Source organism: Microtus oregoni, unplaced genomic scaffold, assembly GCF_018167655.1.
Source record: "Microtus oregoni isolate MIOR12 unplaced genomic scaffold, Mior012 000055F_ref0000237, whole genome shotgun sequence".
In the NCBI taxonomy this organism is placed as follows: Eukaryota; Metazoa; Chordata; class Mammalia; order Rodentia; family Cricetidae; genus Microtus; species Microtus oregoni.
Window position 1 is genome coordinate 11,697,089 of NW_024543831.1, and position 19,773 is coordinate 11,716,861.

Below are 19,773 nucleotides of genomic sequence, written 5' to 3' on the forward strand. Positions count from 1 at the left end.
TAAACTGAGTGGGAAATACACTAGCATTCTGTCTCCTAGGTAACCAGGCGAATGGCTTTTAGTCACGTCCACATCTACCTATCTTCTCTGTATGCTGTCTGGCACGTAGGCTTGAATCAGCATCTCGATCAGGCATCCTCCAAATTACAAAGAAAGGAGCAAAACGACATCCTGACCCTTTGTTAGGGCAGCGGCAGCCTGCCTAGAAGGCTACGTGACCATCTCAGGTGTGGCCTATGGCTTTAGAGCCTGGCTGCCACAGCAAATAGAAATATGGGCCTACACCCCTCGCCCATATTCCTCTAAGTACCCCCAGTGAAACTCATAGGTTCACCAAGCTGGACTTTGGTGGCGTCTGTACGCTGGTCTCTCACGGGCTCCCTGTCTGTGGTGAGTAGATGTGTTTTGCACCTCCTCAGGAAGTTTTATCACACAGCACGATCTCACTGACTCTCTTCAAGTGTTCTGAGCAAGGGCAGCTCTTTTGTGATAGGGCTGCTTTGCTATTTTTTGTTGTTGTTTGTATTTTTGTATTTTGGTGTTTTGAGACAGGATCATATTTCTCAGACCTGCCTCCACCTCCCAAATTCTGGGATTACAGGCATGCATCACCATGCTGGCTTTGGGGCAGTGTGTTTGAAAGGACTATTTGAATTTCTTGCACTTCTAGAAGATACAGCTGAGAACTTTATGCTAGTATTATTCCCTGAGTATTTCATTCATTGAACACTGGTGTCAAGGCCTAGACACAATAGCTGAGCTCGCCAAAGGCAAATGCTTTGTGCTGCTGCCCCCTAGAGGCCATTATTCCTAAAAGCAGCCCACACTGTAACCCCTGCAGAAACCCATAGCGAAGCCCTAAGAGAATTGAGATGACTCAGTTTCTGTCTAATTTGGATGCTGGCCTAGGATCCCAGAGATGATGTGGGGGCTGGGCAATCCAGCCTTCCCCTTCCTGCTCTGCCATCATCTCTGGGGGTGACTCTGGGATTTCGGGGGGAGGGGACAGACCAATATACAGAGCCTTCAGGGAGATGCTTCTCTCCATTCCCTCTTCTTTTTTCGGCATGGTCTTACACTGCAGCTATAGTTAGCTGGGTATTCCCAAAGGAACTCGAGCCATCCTCAGCCATCAGCTCTCTGGTGCTAGAATCACAGGCATATCCCACCATTCCTGATGTCGCAGTCTCTGGACACTCACATGTCAGTCTTTATGGAATCTGTAAATTAAATTGAGCACAGCTTCCCATCATCCCCAGTTCCTTCCAGATGACTCTCATTCTCTCCAAACGCCTTGTCTTGGTGCCTGGGCACAGTCCTCTGACCATTTTGAAAAAAACACAATTTGAGGTCTTTTCTGGGCTTCCCGGGCCTTCAGACCCTGACTTTAGGGGTTTTAGTCTTCTTCATATTTCATTAAGGCTCACTTCTGGATGTAAAAACAAAAAATAAATAAATACATGCATACAAAAAGAAAAAAGACTTACTTCTAGTTCTACCAACTGACAAGTGCTAATGGGGTAACTATCTTGGCTAATATAATCACATTTGTCTTTAAGGTCATTTCAAGGATACAAATAGTATCCTTGCCCATCTAGAAAAGTGGTTCTTAACCTGTGGGTCACGGCCCCTAGGCAAACCTCTACCTCTAAAAAAAAGTTAACATTATGATTCATAACAGTAGCAAAACTACAGTTGTGAAGTAGCAACAAAAATAATTTTATGGTTGGGGTCACCACACATGGGGAACTGTATTAAAAGGATTCAAGCATTAAGATGGTTGAGAACCACTGCTCTAGACGGTGTCTGAGCTTTTAATATTTGACTTATTAAAATTAATTTAATTATTCAATTATAAGTATTAATTACTAAAAGTATCAGATTATTTTAATTTTTGTGTGTATAGGTGTCTAGGTGGTTTGCCTACATGTAAGTCTGGGCATCACCTGTGTACAGTTCCCACAGAGGCTAGAGTAGGGCATTGGATCCCTGGGTCTGGAATTACAAATGGAATTGAATCTGGGTCCTCTGTTAGAGCAGCCAATGATCCTAACCACTCACCAGTTACAGTCTTTTGATGCTAATTACAACGAACAAAGCACAGGGGTGGGGGATGTAGCTCAGTAGCAGAGCAGTTAACTAGCCTGCACAAGGCCTTGGGGTCAATCCCTCACACTGAAAACACATACACTCATCACATACACACACATACACACACTCATACATACACATTCACACACACACATACTTTCAAACTGAGCCAGGCATTGTGGCGTAAGTCTATAACCTCAGCATTTGAAAGGTGGAGGCAGGAGGATCACTGTGATTTCAAGGCCGACACAGGCTACAAGAAAAGAAGGAAGGGAGTTGGATGTGGTGGCACACACCTTTAATCCCAGCACTCATGAGGCAGGGGCAGAGGATCTCGGTGAGTTTGAGGCCAGCCTGATCTACAGAGCAAGTTCCGGGATGGCCTGGGCTACACAGAGAAAAACAGGCCATAAGTTGGCTGAGTGTCGTCAAAACATATTTGAAGCTTGTTTTCCTTATAAACTTGAAGCTGAGGGGGCCACTTCACACCGTGACAGCCAAAACTGGCCTTTTGGTGCTTTTGTCACCTCTCCCCATGGCCTGATTTCTTAGATGGTCAAATAATTTAGCTTTGGCACAATGGTCTGGAGCTTCACAATGCCACTTTGGTTTGGTCTGTTAAGCATAGTGCAGAGCCTGAACCAGCAGCCTCAAGGAGTTTATTAACATTGTTCCATACTTATTAATGTGTGTATGAACACAAAAGCTTGCCGCAGCCCACATATGGAGGTCAGAGGACAATTTAGAGGAGCTGATTCTCTCCTTCCACCATGTGGGCCCTGGGAATCAAACTCAGGTCATCTGGCCCTTTACCCGCTGAGCCGTCTAAAAGTAGAGGCTTTTATTAGACGCTATAAAGAATTTGTTGACTCGTAAAACAAGATGCTCTTAAAGAGAACAGGCTAGCCTGGATTCAAAAGTCAGAAGGCGACACTCGAGATCCAGTGTTTCTCTGGCTTATCTGTCTCCTAGTCTCCACTGATCCACAGGTCTGAGGGGCCCCCACGGCTCCAGACTCAGCGCCGTGGTATAGCTCAAGGGCCTCAGGTTCCAGTTGCAGGCTGCAGAGGAAGAAGGCATGGGCTCTTTCCCCAGCAGCCCCAGTGAGCTTTGTCACAACTTACTGAGTTTCTTCAGGTGACAGCCCCAATTCCTGAGCCAAGCCCGTGTCCAGTAGCGGACCTGGGAGTGAGAACTGGGGAAATGTTTTGAATTCAAAATGCAACGTAGTTTGGGTTGGAGACACAGGGAACTGGATATCAAACCTTCACAAACCTGCTGCCAAGCAAATAATGATAAGAGAAAATGTACGTGTTTAATACAAATGCAAATCTTCCCCAGATAGTTTCAGTCTCTGGGTTTGGAGGCTTGGCTGTACTTCAGTTAGCGAATCAGTGGCTTGAATTAAGCTAGGCAAGTATGCTGCCGCTCAGCCACATCCCTAGTCCTAATCGTTTCCATCCCTCCCCCTTGTACTTTTTAAGAGGTTTTCACTAAGTTGCCTAGGCTAGTCTTGAACTTATTCTTTGATATAAGCAGTGCTTGAACTTGCCTCAGCCTCCCAAGCACCTGGAATTACAGTCCTGGGCCATGCATGTCTCGGGCCTGCAGAGGACAAAAGATGGCATTGAATCCCCTGGAACTGGAGCTGCCAATAGTATGGATGCTGGGAACTGAAACCCTTTCTTCTGCAAAAACATCAACTACTCTTAATCAGTGAACCATCTCTCCAGTGCCCTACTTGCATGTTTTTGTTGGGTTTGTTTTGTTTTTGCAGCTGAACACATCCTAACTGGGTATGATTCCTTACAAAAGCAAGACCTTAAATGAGGTAATATGCGTAAAGTACTTAATCAGCTTTAACAGGTATTTGTTATTATGGTTTTTGTTTGTTTTGTTTTTGTTTTTTTGAGACAGGGTTTCTCTGTCGCTTTGGAGCCTGTCCTGGAACTAGCTCTGTAGACCAGGCTGGCCTTGAACTCACAGAGATCTGCCTGCCTCTACCTCTGAAGTGCTGGGATTTAAAGGCGTGCGCCACCAACACCCAGCCTATATTATATTTATTATCACATTCACTAGCCTTGTTTACTTAGGAGATCCTCAAGGGCTTCAGTGGTCTTCCCCATGTTCTAGAATGTTGGTTAGATCGTGCTGCTCTAAAGTGCCCCTACTACATAAAATGGTGAGTCTTCAGACTGTACCTTCACAATGAGCTTTTTCTTTCATTCTGAGAATGGAGGGCAAATCCACACCACAGTGGATATGTAACAGCATCATTAGTCAGCACTCACAAAGCTTTGACTGTATTCCTAAAAGTAGAATGGGTACCGCCCGAGTAAACTGGGACTGTAGGAGCTCCCGGAAGTACAAAAACCATCTCAGGAAAACCAGGCCGAAGAACCAATCTGACTTAGCCGACTGGGGGAAGGAACAACTGCTTCACTTGTACCTCATAGAGGAGGGGACACCTAGCGCTGGGTGCTGATGACCCTGACACCCAGGGTGTGTGTGTGCGCTTCACTTGTACCTCATCTCATAGAGAAGGGGCCACCTAGCATTGGGTGCTGATGGCCCCATCTGACACCTGGTGTGTGTTAGGGGACTGACAGACAGAGAACTCTTGATTGTCCCAGAGGCTTCAGTTTGACTCAGTCTTCACTGCTGACATGGGCTGTCAATCACCATCCATCTAGCCACCTGTGGGTCCCTCTGGATCTGCTATCCACCCACCAGCCCATTTGTTTGCCGGGACCCAGTCCTGTCCTCCACCCCTAAAGACTTTACTCTACCTTGCTTCTACAGCTGAACTCTGTGGCTGGACAATGGCCTGACACACAACACAGACTCTGTCTTGCATTTCTATCAGCTTCCCAGCTTCTAAAATTTGAAATGCCTTGAGTCGTACCGTGGCCTATCTAACCCTTTGTGGCCATTTGATAACCTATACATGTACATATAGACAGCTATATAGAGTTATTTACTGTGTATGTGTAAGATAGCTAAGAGTTAATATTAGTAATTAGGATTGGAATAAAAAAATCATGTGTTTTCTTTGCTCACTAAGAAAGAGGTACTACCAGGCAAATTGCTGCCAACAAGACTTTTGTGCTTTGTGGATTTGTTATTATCGAATTCTGACATTATGGGAAGGCACAATCAGTTTCTGGCATAGGATGCCCGTGACAGTTGTAGATAATAAACGGAATGAACTAACCTCAAATGTGAAGATTACCCCTTCACAAGAGTCAAGTGGCCATCAGCTGAATTTTACTTTGTTTTAGTTTGAGACATGTTCTCTTGTCACCAAAACTGGCCTCAAACTCATTAAGTAGCCAGGGTTGACATCATGGTCCTGACCTTGCAGCCTCTGTCTCCCAGGCACTGAGACTGCAAGCGCCATGCTTGGCTCATACCTGAGTTTAGGAAGGTGGCCTCCTAAGTGGGAATCACACGTATGACCTATCTCGACTGGCCCTGCCTGTTGAATGTTTAAGTTCAAGATATTTTCAAATTCACAAGTGCCAGAAAAGAATATTTCCTGTATTGTACAAACATGTAAATAAAACAAAGGTGACTTGGCAGGGCAATTTGTTCCTGTGCAGAAGGTGTGCATCTTTCCAAAGCGAAAAAACAAGCACACCGGGGCTGAAAGTTCACTTAGTTTTTATTCTAACGTGACGGTGAGCATCTCGTCTCATTGGTGAGGGCTGGGCCTCACAATCTGACGCAATTGGTTAATTCATAATCTGTGCAAAGCATTAGGTTGTGATAGCGTCAGGCCTCAGGAATGTTCAGAGTTTGGGCAAACAGGCATGTAAACAAGAGTTTCACAAGACTCATGAAACACTGATCAAAAGAGTGTGCTTGGCGAGAGACAAACCAAGACAGGAAGTGCCTTTGGTTTTTATTACAGTTCATGTGCTGGTTCTGTTTTTCCCCCTTGGCTGGGGTCTGACCTCACTCACAATCTTAGCTGGCTAGTCTGAAAATATTTAGTGCATGGGAAATAAAGGAGGAAGGGGAAGAGGTTACTGCTCCCAAGGGAAAAGGGGGGTCGCTAGTCCATCAAATCCCTAGAATACAACACTGGGCCGTGGTGTAAACAAAGGTTTTACTGAGTCGGGGAATTAAAAGTTTTACAAGGTGAGGGAGACAAAAAGATTCTAAGCCCTTGTCCTAAACACAAAGTTTTATAGTATTTGATAGAAAAGACTCACATTTGATACTTCTTACACCTTCTCAAGTTCTCTCTGAGGTCCTCACATGAGGTTTAGGTTTAGGTTTAAATAGAAGATGAGAAGCATACGTAACTAAACAGTGCTGGTTAAAGTGTGGTCCCTCCCATCATCATTGTCTAGGCTAGAGTCTCTCTTGCGAGTTGTCAGGACTATGAAAATCAGAACTGTGTGAAATGGCTTTTCAGGAGACAGGCTTGCTTCTGACTAATAACAAGTGAAAAGTTTCTGTACCCCAATAAGCCTCTCCACCGACACAATAATCTGAATCAGACCAAATCAAACTGAATTAGAAAAAGCCCAGGTTTAGTGGAAACAAACACTCACAGATAACTTTATAGCATGCTCCCAGACCAAACTGGAAAAGAAGACCAGATAACCGCCTGTTTGTTCTCTGGGGGGCAGTTTAAATACCCTGTGGGAGTGGTCTTGAGCATCTCTGGGGAGGGAGGATCACAATTTGGCAGGCTTTCTTGGGGGTGGAGTCTGGATTGAGGGAGCTTGGGGTAGAACCTCCACCGGAACATTCCAGACTCTTTGGGTATATGGATGCCAGGGGCTGGGATGAGGCCTTCACCCAAACATTCCAAACTCTTTGGATATATGGATGCCAAAGGCTGAGGGGGAAGTTTCCATCTGAACAGCACGCTTTAGCCTTTTGTTTTCTCTCAGCATGAGATTCCTGATAAAAATTTAATTTCTTGGGTACTGTAGAACTTTAAGACAATTCTGAACCCATTTCTGACAATTCTGAGCCCTCTCATGCTCAGCAGTAATGCTCTTCCCTTCCCCCCTGGGAACCAAGGACCTAACAGCTACATGTGCACATATGTTCTCCAGAAATTGGAGCAAGATAACATTTAAGATGTTGACTCAGTTCCTGAACAATTACCCACACACGTATGTTTTGACTCAGTCCCTAGGAAACGAGGTCAAAGTGGCCTCTTACGTCATCTGATCTGGCAACTGCACTCCAGCCAATTATTGGTAATAGCCCTTTTGAATAGGCCAATCATAATAGTCAAAGAACAACCCCCAGACATCCCCCTGCTTCTGTGGCTTTTTCATTTAAAAGTAGCCTGTACCAGCTATTCTGGGTCTCTCAGCTTACCGAATGTGGAGGGACCGTATCATGACAGAATTAATAAAATCCTCATGCTTTTACATCAGCTGTGGTGTGAGAGATGGTCTCTAGGGGCGACTCCTCCTCGGTGATTGGACTCTGGGGTCCAAAAGTACCATTGTTTCAATAGCCTGATAACTAAGCAGAGGGGCATAGTGTCTCTCTAGACTATCTTAAGTCATACCAGGGTGTTTACGAAAGAAGATTGCTTCAACTTAGCTACAGTGGGAAGAGAAATGGGTTAAAGGGGTCTGGTTGTTCAGTATCTAGTTAGATATTCAGGCCTGGAGGGCACTGCAGAGGGACCCTGTGATTGCTAAAATTATGTTTTAAGTTTAAATTACCATGCTTAAGAGATTTATAAAATAAACCTCCTCTAACCTGTAAGTCCACTTGCCTAAGGACAGATGATTTCCTGGAATGTTGGGGGCTGTTGTTCATGTAAGATTGCAAGCCATGAGATTTTGCTACTGTAAACAAGCTCGGTTGCCCCAGCTGCACAGGATGTACTTGATCACATGTAGGCGGGCGGTCCATAGGCAGGAAGTACATCAGGATATGTGCTTGCTCCTAATTGGATGAAGACAGGAAGTACATAGCCTTGTGAGTTTTGCCTTTATAAGACCCTAGCTAGTGTAATTCAATTCCATGACCCTAGAACTCCCAGGTATGGACCTAGCCAGTGTCAGCTGCCCTGGCCAGTATTCAATAAAGCTTGCTTCAGATTTGGTTCAATACTTGTGGCAGTGATCTTATTCTCACCCAGTTGGATTAACATTTTCTGGATGCCCCCAGTGAGGGCAGGCCACCTACCCAAATTCTAAAGCTAGAACTTCTGCCTAGGACTCCGGGGCTGAAGGACTGCTTCAAGAGGTATGCACCTTGAGACATCCCAAAGTTCCGAGGTATGCTCTCAATTTTGCGAACTATCAGAATGAACTGCTGGGCTGAAAAAAAAGCAGCAAGCATCTATAGAAGTCTCTCCTTGTAAGTCGTAGTAATTTCCCTTGACATCTGGTCTGTTGGGATCACGATCTGGGACATGGAGAGGTTCAATGGCACCCAATACTCTCCCATCCCAGGGCAATAGTGATACGTCACACATCCACCTGGTTCTGGTTGTTGGATACTAAGCCAATCTGTCAGGCCCATGAAATGTCCTGAAGTTGTATATGTCTGTTTTGTGTATGTGGCTAGGTCTGTGTTTTCTGGTGTTTCTGTAAGTTTTGTTGCTGACATGGAAGCCTAGACAGAAACAGGTCAGGCTCAGCTGAATGTATGAATAATGATGGCCACTGCATACTTAGTTTCTGACTGGTCGTCCCCTTTGAGTATGTGAGTGTTCTGCGTTCTACATTTACTAGTTTTGTTTTTGCTATCTCTGCCACTGCCGGCTGCCAGCCACCACCACCAAGGCTGCTTGCCATGGTTGTTTTGATAATCAGGACTCAGGATTTATCTCCAAGATTTCTGGTCTCTAGATTCAATTTAGCAAGGATTCAAATGTCTTTTGAGCATGAATAACATTATAGTTGTTTTATGTTGTCCACTTTGTGGGAAAACTGGTTCTATAATTAGGTTTGGCTCCCCCTTCTCTAGACCCAAGCATGCTTACCTGGAAGTCTATTCCAAAATCTGTCCACCTGACTTTGTGGCAGAGATAAGAGCAAAATGAAACAGCTAAAAAGAAAAATAGACTATTAGTTTCATTAAATTGCTTAAAACATTTGCTAAGATATAAACGTTATCTCAAGATTCTTTTTTTTAATATTTATTTTATTTATTTATTTATTATGTATACAATATTCTGTCTGTGTGTATGCCTACAGACCAGAAGAGGGCACCAGACCTCCTTACAGATGGTTGTGAGTCACCATGTGGTTGCCAGGAATTGAACTCAGGACCTTTGGAAGAGCAGGCAATGCTCGTAACCACTGAGCCATCTCTCCAGCCCCTATCTCAAGATTCTTTAAGATTATTATGTGAACTTTCTGCACCTCAAGATTTGTAAGTTTAGCTGGGCTGTGGTGACGCACACCTTTAATCTGAGCACTCGGGAGGCAGAGGCAGGTGGATCTCTGTGAGTTCAAGACCAGCCTGGTCTACAGAGCTAGTTCCAGGACAGGCTCCAAAGCCACAGAGAAACCCTGTCTCGAAAAACCAAAAAAAAAAAAAAAAAAAGATTTGTAAGTTTATTGGGTATGCTTAAAAATCTGTAAACTCTGTATAGAGACAGCCATGTGACTGGCAACAAACATTGCTAGGACTGGAGAGGGTGGATGTCATGTGACTTCATCACCATTTGATTAAAGGTGACCACATGGTATAAATCAGCCAAGGAGGCAACAACAGGTCTCCAAAATATTTTGGATTAGGATGAATTCTTGTATAATTCTTGTCCTGAAAATAGCCATTAAAAACAAGTTTTATAAAAGATAGGATTTAAAAACAATGAGTGTTTAATCAGGGGTTAAAGTTGCATCTCCCTATGCTCATATACAAAAATTTACCTCATGCAGCCAAACCCGGGTGGTATTGGTTTTAAAGACAAGCAGCCATAGAGAGCAACTGAGGCTTGGTTGTGAGGGAGGGCTAGAGTTCCTAAGGAGAGTCCCAGCAGTTCTGGAGATGCCAGTGTCATGTGATGGCCACCAGGAACAGCAGCCACAGTGCAATGGAGCTGGTTGGAGACTAGAAGACAGGCTGTGTGTGCTGGAGAGCTGACCTGAGCCCCCTGGAGAAGCCTAGAGCTTGTGAGTGAATCTCTGATGTTGAGCACTGAGCTGTTTGCATGGTTGGAGTTTGGTTCTGCCTTGTTCAGACTGTACTTGTGCCCTGTTTCTTCCCTCTTGGAGTAAAAAAGATACTTAATTTATCTTTCGATATTGCAGGAGCCCACAGTTGATAGACTTCAAACAGTTTTTAAAAGACATTTTAGAGTTTTACAAAAATAAATAAAGGCTATTTTCTTTAAATATTAAAAGTTATAAGACTCTGGGACATTTTAAGTTTATAAAATGTTTTATGTTATGATGTCTTATTAATGTATAATCATAATTAATTAATTAATTAGCTAAAGATTTAGGGTCACAGCTATGAGCACCAAATACTAAACACCAGAAACTAGGATGTCCCTATCTTACCAGGCAGCAAGACAATGGTCCAAGAAGTCTGGCGAAGAGCCTATAGAATGTGTCTCCTTATATAAGGTCTATTCAGACTTACAGAGACTGACTTAAGAGTGTATGTCTAGCCTTGTCTTTGTTAACTTTGTTAAGCCTTAGCTATTTTGATAAGCTGAGTCACACAAGTGACTGTGATATTCTGTAACGGTGCACTATGAAAGGACCAGGGAAGTAAAATTGCCGGTCTCCCCTGTGTAGCAGGCTTCCTTTGGGCCACCAACCAGTTCTCAAATAAAGGCACGGGGACTTATTAATTACGAATGCTTGGCCTTAGCTTAGGCTTGTCTCACTAGCTCTTACAGCTCAATTCAACCTGTTTCTCTTCATCTACGCTTTGCCTTGGGGCTTTTAACCTTTCTTTCAGTCTGTATGTCCTACTTTTCCTGTTTCATCTCTGGCTGGCTGGCTGGTGGCTGCCTGGCCTGGGGCATCTCCCTCTCTTCTTCCCTTATTCTCCCTCCTCTTAAATTTAGATTCATCCTCCTACTTAGTCTCTCTGCCCAACAGCCCCACCTATCACTCTACTGCCTAGCTATTGGCCATTAAACTTTTTATTAGGCCACTCAGGTGACTGCTCTACCCTGCGTAAGTCAGGAAAGTCACTTTTCCCGAGTTCTTCATTCACAGAAAAATCTCTCAGACCTTTTGGGGCTGGCCGTTGATGGCCTATGCTGTCCTGTGTAGCAGTTAAATATATAATGCTGTTCTATGTGATAGCCATAGACCTATGACCTCTGCCCCCGCAGCAAAGCCATCGAGACCACAGGAGTCCAGGAAGCTACTAAGTCTCTGCCATTTTAATTGGTACAGAGGCCATTTGGTTTATACTTCCTGCTGTAATTTATCCTTCTCAGATCTCTAATAATGACAGCAAACAGTAGCTTTGTCACTATGGCAACTGTAGGTACCCAGCTTCTCCCCCAAGGCTGCAGCTACCATGTTAGTTCATTTCATACATAAAGACATCAGGCCTCGCTTTTTCTGGCACTCCCAGGTCTCCTGCTGAGAAAGGCAGACAGGCTTGCCTTGCTAACAGGCTTCATATGAAAGGATAAACAGGCTCAGTCTAACTTTTTCCTATTCCTTTACGCAAAAGAACTTGCTTTGGGAGGACTGCTCTCAGTAATCGACCACTTGTGTCTTGAGGTGAATGATTCCATGAAAGAAAGATTTAAAATTTAAAGTTGCCAGGGTCTAAGAGAAATTTACATGAAAGCTTAAGTAGTTGCGAAGATCTAAGGAAGTAATTTAAGGGCTGTGAAAAGTGAGGAATGCTTCCGATTCCTTTCCTGGTCTGCTAAGATCTCACAAGGTCAGAGTTTCAACATTGATCGATGGAGTTCCATGGAGTTCCCATAGGCTGGCAAAGCACTGACCGCTATTAGCAATCACAAACTCAAGACATGAATTTCCTTTGGCCATCTTCTTCTAAGTATAGTCTCAAGGTGCTTCATATCAAACCAAAAGTATCTCTGCCCAAGTGTATCACAGTCCTCTGGACAGAGAAAAGAGTACTTTTTAACCCAAAGCCATAGCTTTTGCTACGTGTTGAAGGCAGGAGTCTGTCTGCTCCAGCTGCTTTACAGACACATTGTAGCAAAAGCTACAATGTGGATTTCAGTATAGATTACAAACAGTGGTACTACCATATCTGAAACTTTGATCTCTTTTCGTAAATTAAAAATTCATGTAAGCTTCAGGGAGTCCCAGCTTGAATGCACCCGTCACAGGCCAAATGGACTCCAGATCCGTGCCCCAGTCACGTCATTCAACAGCTCCCTGCGTATTGAACTTCCTGAACTTCACTCTATGCCCAAACAAAATGTTCCACATAAGCTCTCCCGACAGTTCTCATCCTACATTTGTTCCCGATACATCTGCCAAAAGACCCGTTAGATGATGTGGGCAAACCGGCTAAAAGGCCTTCATCCCTTTCACCCCAGGCCGGATACGGTTTTCTCATAAGTCCTCTGTTTTCTCCTGTTTCCCTCCTTTGATGCTCGGTGGCTCCCTGCTACTCCGCTAGCTCCTTTTGGTGCCACAGTCCGGGCAATGGGACCTGTCACTGCCACCACCACCTTGAATCAACTCTACCCACTTCCTCTCACCCGCTCACTCTGTCTCTCCACCTCTGCTGCTCCCTCTCCCTCAACCTTCCTGGGGAGTCTCAGTTTTTACTCGGTAGGGTAACCAGATTGTCTGCTTACAACCCTCTACTGATTAGTTTTCAAGTCTCTTCAGAAATACAGAATGACAGTTGCTTTATCCATTACAACTGATCAAGTTAAGACTCTTCCCCCTACTATGTGACTAGAGGACCCCCCTCTTCAGTGGACCCAGAATGACTCCTCTGACAAATACTCTCCTCAACAGAAGCAGCTATAACACCCCCAAGTTAAACAAACAAACAAAAAAGAAAAACAAACCAGTTTCTGGCAGAAAGACTACACTTCCCAACTTTCCTTGCTGCTAGGTAAGGTGGCTACAGGAATGAACATACTATAGTGTAGTAGTAATTTCCGTTCTTCTGTGGGCATTTTGCTCATTCACACAGGTGGATAATAACATGTCCCCATGCTGTGAATAAATTTGGTTCTGCCTAAGATGAGCCAAAGGCCTCTCTTTCTGTCCTCCTTCTGTCTCTCTACAGCAACCTTAAATAATCTGACATCTGGTGTTCCTGCTTGGTTACCGTCATAACTCCTTCATCTTCATCAGGATAAGGTGGGGACTTCCCTTCATTGGGTTTAGACCATGGAATTTCCTGTTCCTCTACATGTGCAACTTCCTTTGACTATGGGATCTCCTTTAGTTTCAGAATTATACACCTTGGGTCACATCCTCTTGTATACTCCCGTCTCCTGTTGCATCCCTGCTAACCTAACCTATGTGTCTTTCTTAAAAGGAAGGTGACTATGCTCTTGTAATGTTTCTCATGCAGTCCTCTTGCCTTGTGATAAAGCATGTCTTGTGTTGGGTTAAAGGGATTAACAGTACTGTCTTTAACCCACCTCTAACCCATCTCAAGTGGTCCTTCCACAAGCAGGGGCAAGGACAGAAGCACAGCACAGCTCCTCAGTGTCACCCACAGCCTGGAGAATTCCTGCTCTCCTTAAAGGCGTCCATTAAGGCAAGACCGGGATTCTTGACTTTCGGAGAATGCAGTGTGTAGCAGAGCCAGGATTTGTTAACAGACTCTTTAATGTGCATCTTAGAAGGAAGGATTAATAGAACCAGACGCTCAGGGAGAGACTAGGACACACCCACACATGGGCGGGGGCTTCTTAAGGGAAAACTATGCCTTATTGTCTTTGTAATTGCGGTACGTGATCCTGTGACTTTCTCAGAGAGTGTAATTTACAGCGGGGTATAAAGGTTAAAGACTTTTCCTTTGTAAGACTGGGGAAAGGGCTCCGTGGGTAACAAACAGGCTGTGAAAGCAGGCCTGGCTGAGTTTGGATCCAGAGGCAGTGTGTACCTGTCACCTTGGCACAGGGAAGAGCAAACAGGAGGCCCCCTGGAGCTCTCTAGCCAGCCTCCTGCCCATCAGTGAGTGCCAAGTACAGCGAGGGGCCCTTTCTTAGAACAACAACAATAATGTGGAAAGAAAACTTAACTTCTGGCCTCCACAGGTACATGCACACACACACACACACACAGAAAGAGAGACAGAAAAAGAGAGAGAGAAAGAAACATAATTTTATTTTACAGTGTTATAAGGTGGATTTATGAAGTGTATTGTTTAGATTTAAGAATGAGAATCAGATACTAAAAACTCAAGGTTATAGATCGTTTTGGCCCTAAGCAAGCACACTTTATTTATTGTCTTTAATTTCTATCATTGAGAATCTATAGGAAAACATTCATCATCTCAACAGGCAACTTTGACCTCATCTTTGTATCTGAGATAATTTTAATGATTTAAAAGGAGGTAATGTACAATGAGTTATAGATGATAGAGCTTAAGTAGCCCATGGTAGATGTCCCACAAAAGGCTTATCACACTTAGTGTCCCCATTGCCCAGGAATGCCTTCATTTCAATATCGGTGAGTTCAAGGGACTGAAGTACAGCTTGTGAGTCATGCCAAGCTGGCGACTATTGACCAGGGACCTAATAAAGATCCTACTGCCTTTCTCTAGCAACTCGAGGTCATAAAAATGCCCACTCTTACTGATTCCTTTGTTTGTAGAGGTGTACGCTTCTGGGACAAATAACCACTCAACTTGTTCCTGAAATCAGAAAGAAGTCACCACAACTGTCACTAGGACTTGAGGCTCCCATCAATGGCCTACTACATAGAGCAAAATCAGTTTCTATACCCAGTTTCTTCTACCCAGGAAGCTGGGAGGGAAGGGGAGGGGAAGGGAGAGGAGGGGAGGGGAGGGGAGCCACCACATCTGGCTATGACCTCTCGGTTTTCATGGTTGAGATGGGTTGATCCTATTAGTCTTTGAACTTTATGTACTTAGCTGAGTAGTAGGGTAGAAGGCAGCTTAACTTCATCTGTCTTAGTCCCTTTGATCATCATCTGAGGTCTGCAAATTAGCAAGAATGAAGACCCTAAATCTTTCCCACCTTATTTCATCCAGAAACAATCAAACCGCCTCAACACCCGTCTCCTATTAGGTATGATGCAGGCTGGACAAGCCTGAAAAGTGATCAAAGGGTCCCGGTTCTTGAAGGGTAGCTATTTAGATATTAGCAGGGTTAAAGGTCATGGGGATGGATCCCCCCCTCAATATCAGCAGTTTATGAAATCAGGAAGTCAAACCACAGGGCTCTGCTTACTGGTCTGAATTAAGTATGGTTAACTCTGCATGGAGACATGGTATTCTGAACTGCCCAGAAGGCTATGATAAGATTATTATCTATCCAGAGACTTCCTAATAAAGAACAAAGACATACCATTGTCCCTCTTTTCCAAGTTAACCCAAGTGAACTAGTCAGTCATCTGGACAGGAAAATGCTCTTTCGGTTTAGAGGCTTTAGAAATAATGAAATGTATATCACACAATGTTCTCTTCGGCCATTAGTCCTCTCACCTGGACTGGAAAGTGCGCCAGCTCTGTTTGTAGGAAGTGTGTAACTATCTTTTACCCCACTTTCTTACGTGCCTCATCTCCAGACCATGTGATAGTGATCGCAGAGACTAGGGAACCAAGCCAACTCCTGATCCAGGTCATGTCGGCACACTGACTCTGAGTTCATCTTTAAGACAGTGGCATGAGCTTTAGAGGACGAATAAGCACAGAGCAAGGCATGTGCACAACTAAGCAGTCCTGGTCAGGTGCAGGCATATGCATCATGGGTGGCCTGAGCGCTCACCCTGGAAGGTGGTCCTGAGAAGTCCTTAGTGTTTGAAGGTGGCTCTCAGAGAGGGATTGCTTCTGCTCTAGAGGACATCCTCCTGCTCCAGGATAACAGCCCTCCATGGGGAGTGGGAGGTGGCCTGTTCTGATGGGCTTTGCTATTCCTGGAACCCAAAGTGACTGCTGACTTAGGACAATTATTTATTTCCATGCCTTCAGCCAATTAAAGATACAAAATGAAGGCAGAAATGTCACTTTGCGTTTAGCTGCCTTTTGGGTTCAAGCCAGGAGATAATGCTTAAAAGAAGCAACCTTTAAGTACCTGTTTCAGAAATGGCTAAAAGTCCATCGCTTCTGCCTTCATTTTGCATCTGTTTTCTTTAGTCATCATGAGGCCTTAGATGCCCAATAAACCAAGCTGGGCTACCCATAAATAGTCAAATATGCAGACATGGAATGGTAAAAGTATGTGGCCACATTGAGAAGAACAGATAAAGAGGCCCAATGGTCCCTTGTCTTAGTTTCTTTACCTGCTGCTCTGATAAAGGACCCTCGCAAAAGCAACTCAGAGGACAAAGGGTTTATTTTGCTGCTGCTGGAGAGTACTCACTAATAACGACTGAGAAGTCGAGGCAGCAGGGCGTGAAGCAGCTGGTCATGTCGCATCCAGAATTGCGAAGTGGAAAGCAGCACACGTTTATGCCAAGCTCACTGTCTCCCTTTTATACAGTCCGGGATTCCATCCCAGGGAATGGTGCCAGTCAGAGTGAGTGGTTATCCCCATGGCAGGGACCTAATCAAGGTCCTCCCTACAGGCATGTCCTTACAGATGTGTCCAGAGGCTAGGCTATTCCAGATCCTACGAAGGCGACAATTAGCACTAACCAGCACATCTCTTGGGGTGTTCTTTGGTCCTGATATAAAGTTCAAGCTTTAAATAGGGGATAAGAGGTGTGTATAAACAAGTCGTCCTGGTCAAGTTATGGTCTCAGCCGCCCGTGACCTATCCTTGTCTCCCTTTCAATCTTTCCTGCAAGGTGGTCTGACAGGAAATAATTGTAAGCTCTCTTTCCAAGAGACAAGTCCTCCCCTGGCTAGTATCAGACTTCTGCCTTTTCATTCTCTCAGCATGAGACTCCAGGGCAAATGTCCATTGTTTCAAAAGTCTGATAATCAAAGGGAGCTAAAAGAGTCTCTTCCTACCTTTATCCTTGGATATTACTGTCAGCTTTTACACTGTCCTGCTCCAGATGTCCAAAAAAGAACTAAATGTCTCAAGTCATCGTCCTAGACCTGCATTCATCTTAGATTCCAAGAACCACAGGACCAACAGACACCTCTATGACAAGGGTTGAAACTGCCACACAAGCAATGGAAGGCTCCCAAGTGAGGGCATTAATCTATCACGGTGAGGCTCCAGCCTGGCACAGGACTGATGGTCTCTGTGGGAATCAACCTGCTTTCCCTCAAGTGGAAAACAATGTCTTGGGAAGTCAAACAGGACTAGAACTTTGGTAACCAGACCACATACGGCTTGGCCATGCCTGCATAGTTAGGTACCACTCTCCCCCTGCCATAATTACTCCACTGTCTAAACCTAAAGTTCATCTCAGTGCCCTAAATATGGAGGACCCAGGGCCACCAAATCTCTGTCTTTCCTGCCCAGTGTGGCCACAGTGATTAATTAGATCTCTTTTCTCTGTTTTTGTAAGTACTGATGTATCAACACAAAAAACTCAGACCTCTTTTCCAAAGGAAGTCTTAGCCAAAGATGAGTGACCACGGCCTGAGAGCATGGGTCCAGGGCGTCCTGAATGACGTGTTCCCATGTGGAAGTGATTTCATGAGCTTTTCATAGAACGAAGGAGTTATAAATCAAGGTACTTACCAAACAAACTGACAGGGACGTCAGGCAGGTGGGTCCCAGCAGAGCAGGGAAAAGGCCACAGCTTTTGGAAGCTGATAGTCTGCTGAGAATGTATTCCAGAGATCACCTGACAGTCAGGAGGACGTCAGGTCAGACTTGGAGTAGGCAATGGGTAGTTATGAAGGGGACAGAAACTAGCCCAGCATTCCAGCTTTATACAATCAGGACGTTTGGCCTAATTGCTCGGCCTTGTAGATACTTTCACATAGGTGTGGCTATTTTTTTTTTTCTGGCAACTTCAGTTTATTGTTTAACTGGTATATTGGGATATTGGCTAGAGGAGTCTTTTGAGATTCCTGAGTCCAGGGACTAGATCTGAAACTCTGTCACAGTTCTAGGTAAGAATTGGGCTTGTGGCTGAGCGCGATGGTGTGTGCAGATAATTTCAGCACTCTGAAGTTGAAGGTGGAGGATGGTTATGAGTTAGAGAGCAGACTGGGTTATAAAATAAGACCTTGTCAGCAGCAGAAGAAAGGAGGGAGGGGGAGAGACAGAGACATAGGAAAGAAGAGAAGCTTGTGTCAATAGTAAGCCTAGAGAAACCAGGCATAGTAGTAGCACATGTCTGTAATCCCAACACTAGGAGACAGAAGCAGAAGGATCAGAAGTTCAAGGTTATCCTCAGCTACGCAGCAGGTAGGAGGCCAGTTTGGGACACATGGAACCCTGTCTCAAAACACACATTCTTGTGTACACACCCACACATTGATGCATGCCAAAAACCAACAACAACAACAACAACAAAAAAAAAAAAAACCCAAAAACTCAATGCCCAAGAGGAACCTCGGCTTTTGAGCTGAAAAGTCTGATCTTGATAGACAGACACGTGTAGAAACTCTGAAAGGTTTTAAGCAGACATCAGTTTTGCCTTTAAGGGTGGGGTTGGAAGGGTGTTTGGAGAAATGGTGGATGAAGAAGTCAAAGATGAAACAGGGAGACTTGTTAGAAAATTAGTAAGTTGAATTATATAGAATCACCACTTTTAGGCCACAGTGGCCAAAGGTGATGAATTTTTGTTTGTGTGTGTGTGTGTGTGTGTGTGTGTGTGATTGTACACGTGCACATGATATATGAAAGTGCAGGTGCCACAGCATGTGTGTGCAGGTCAGAGGACAATTTTGTGGAGTTGGTTCCCGCCTTCCATCTTTACATGGATTCTGGGAAGCAAACACAGGTTGCCAGGCATGCAGCAAGTTTCTTTATCCACAGAGGCACACGGCTGGCCTGGAGCTGTCAATTTGAGATGGCTCATCCTAATGCCAGGTAAGAAATGACCAGAACCTAAACTATAGTACTGATGGATGAGCTCAAGCAACATTTGGGAATTCCACTATGACAGCGCAGTATCTTCCATGAAACAGACAAACATAGGTCTATGTGAGACAATAGAAACACAGTTACAGGTCACAGGAAATCATGCCTGAACCTAGATATTTTACTTCTATTTAGTTTGATGAACTTCACAGCTTGAGGCCTGATAGATCCATTTGGATATGATCGTATAACCACGTTTAGTCCTAAGTTGGCATTAACCCCAGGTCTCTTGACGGTACTTCGCCTGTCTCTGTTATATCCTTGCTAATCAAAGGAGATATTAGTATAAAGTTTCCCAGGGTTTCCGTGCCACAGAGTAGGTGGCAAAAACAACAGAAGCTCACATAGTTCTGGAGGCTAGTAGCCAGATGGAGGTTGGTAGGGCTGGTTCCCTGTGAAGGCTGCAGGAAGGATTTAGTCAGGCCTGCCCTTGCTTGTAAATTGATCACCCTGGTGTCATGCTCATTCCTCATGCTGGACCACCTGTTTCTTACAGTGCTAAGTTCCCTCTGTGCCTACAGGCTTGCTCCCTCCTCCCCTCTGTTCCTTCTCTTCTTCTCTTCCTCTTGCTTTATTTTGAGACAGGG

At 44.5% G+C, this 19,773-nt stretch overlaps 1 long non-coding RNA gene across 1 annotated transcript; it reads right to left on the reverse strand.

Moving 5' to 3' along the window:
* Nucleotides 1-992: 992 nt before the first annotated feature.
* Nucleotides 993-17,920, reverse strand: LOC121438203. Its single transcript, XR_005973080.1, has 3 exons — nt 17,834-17,920; nt 9,065-9,129; nt 993-1,429 (listed from the first exon to the last, which is right to left on the reverse strand). It is a non-coding gene; the product is annotated as an uncharacterized LOC121438203 (long non-coding RNA).
* Between the last annotated feature and the right edge of the window lie 1,853 nt (nt 17,921-19,773).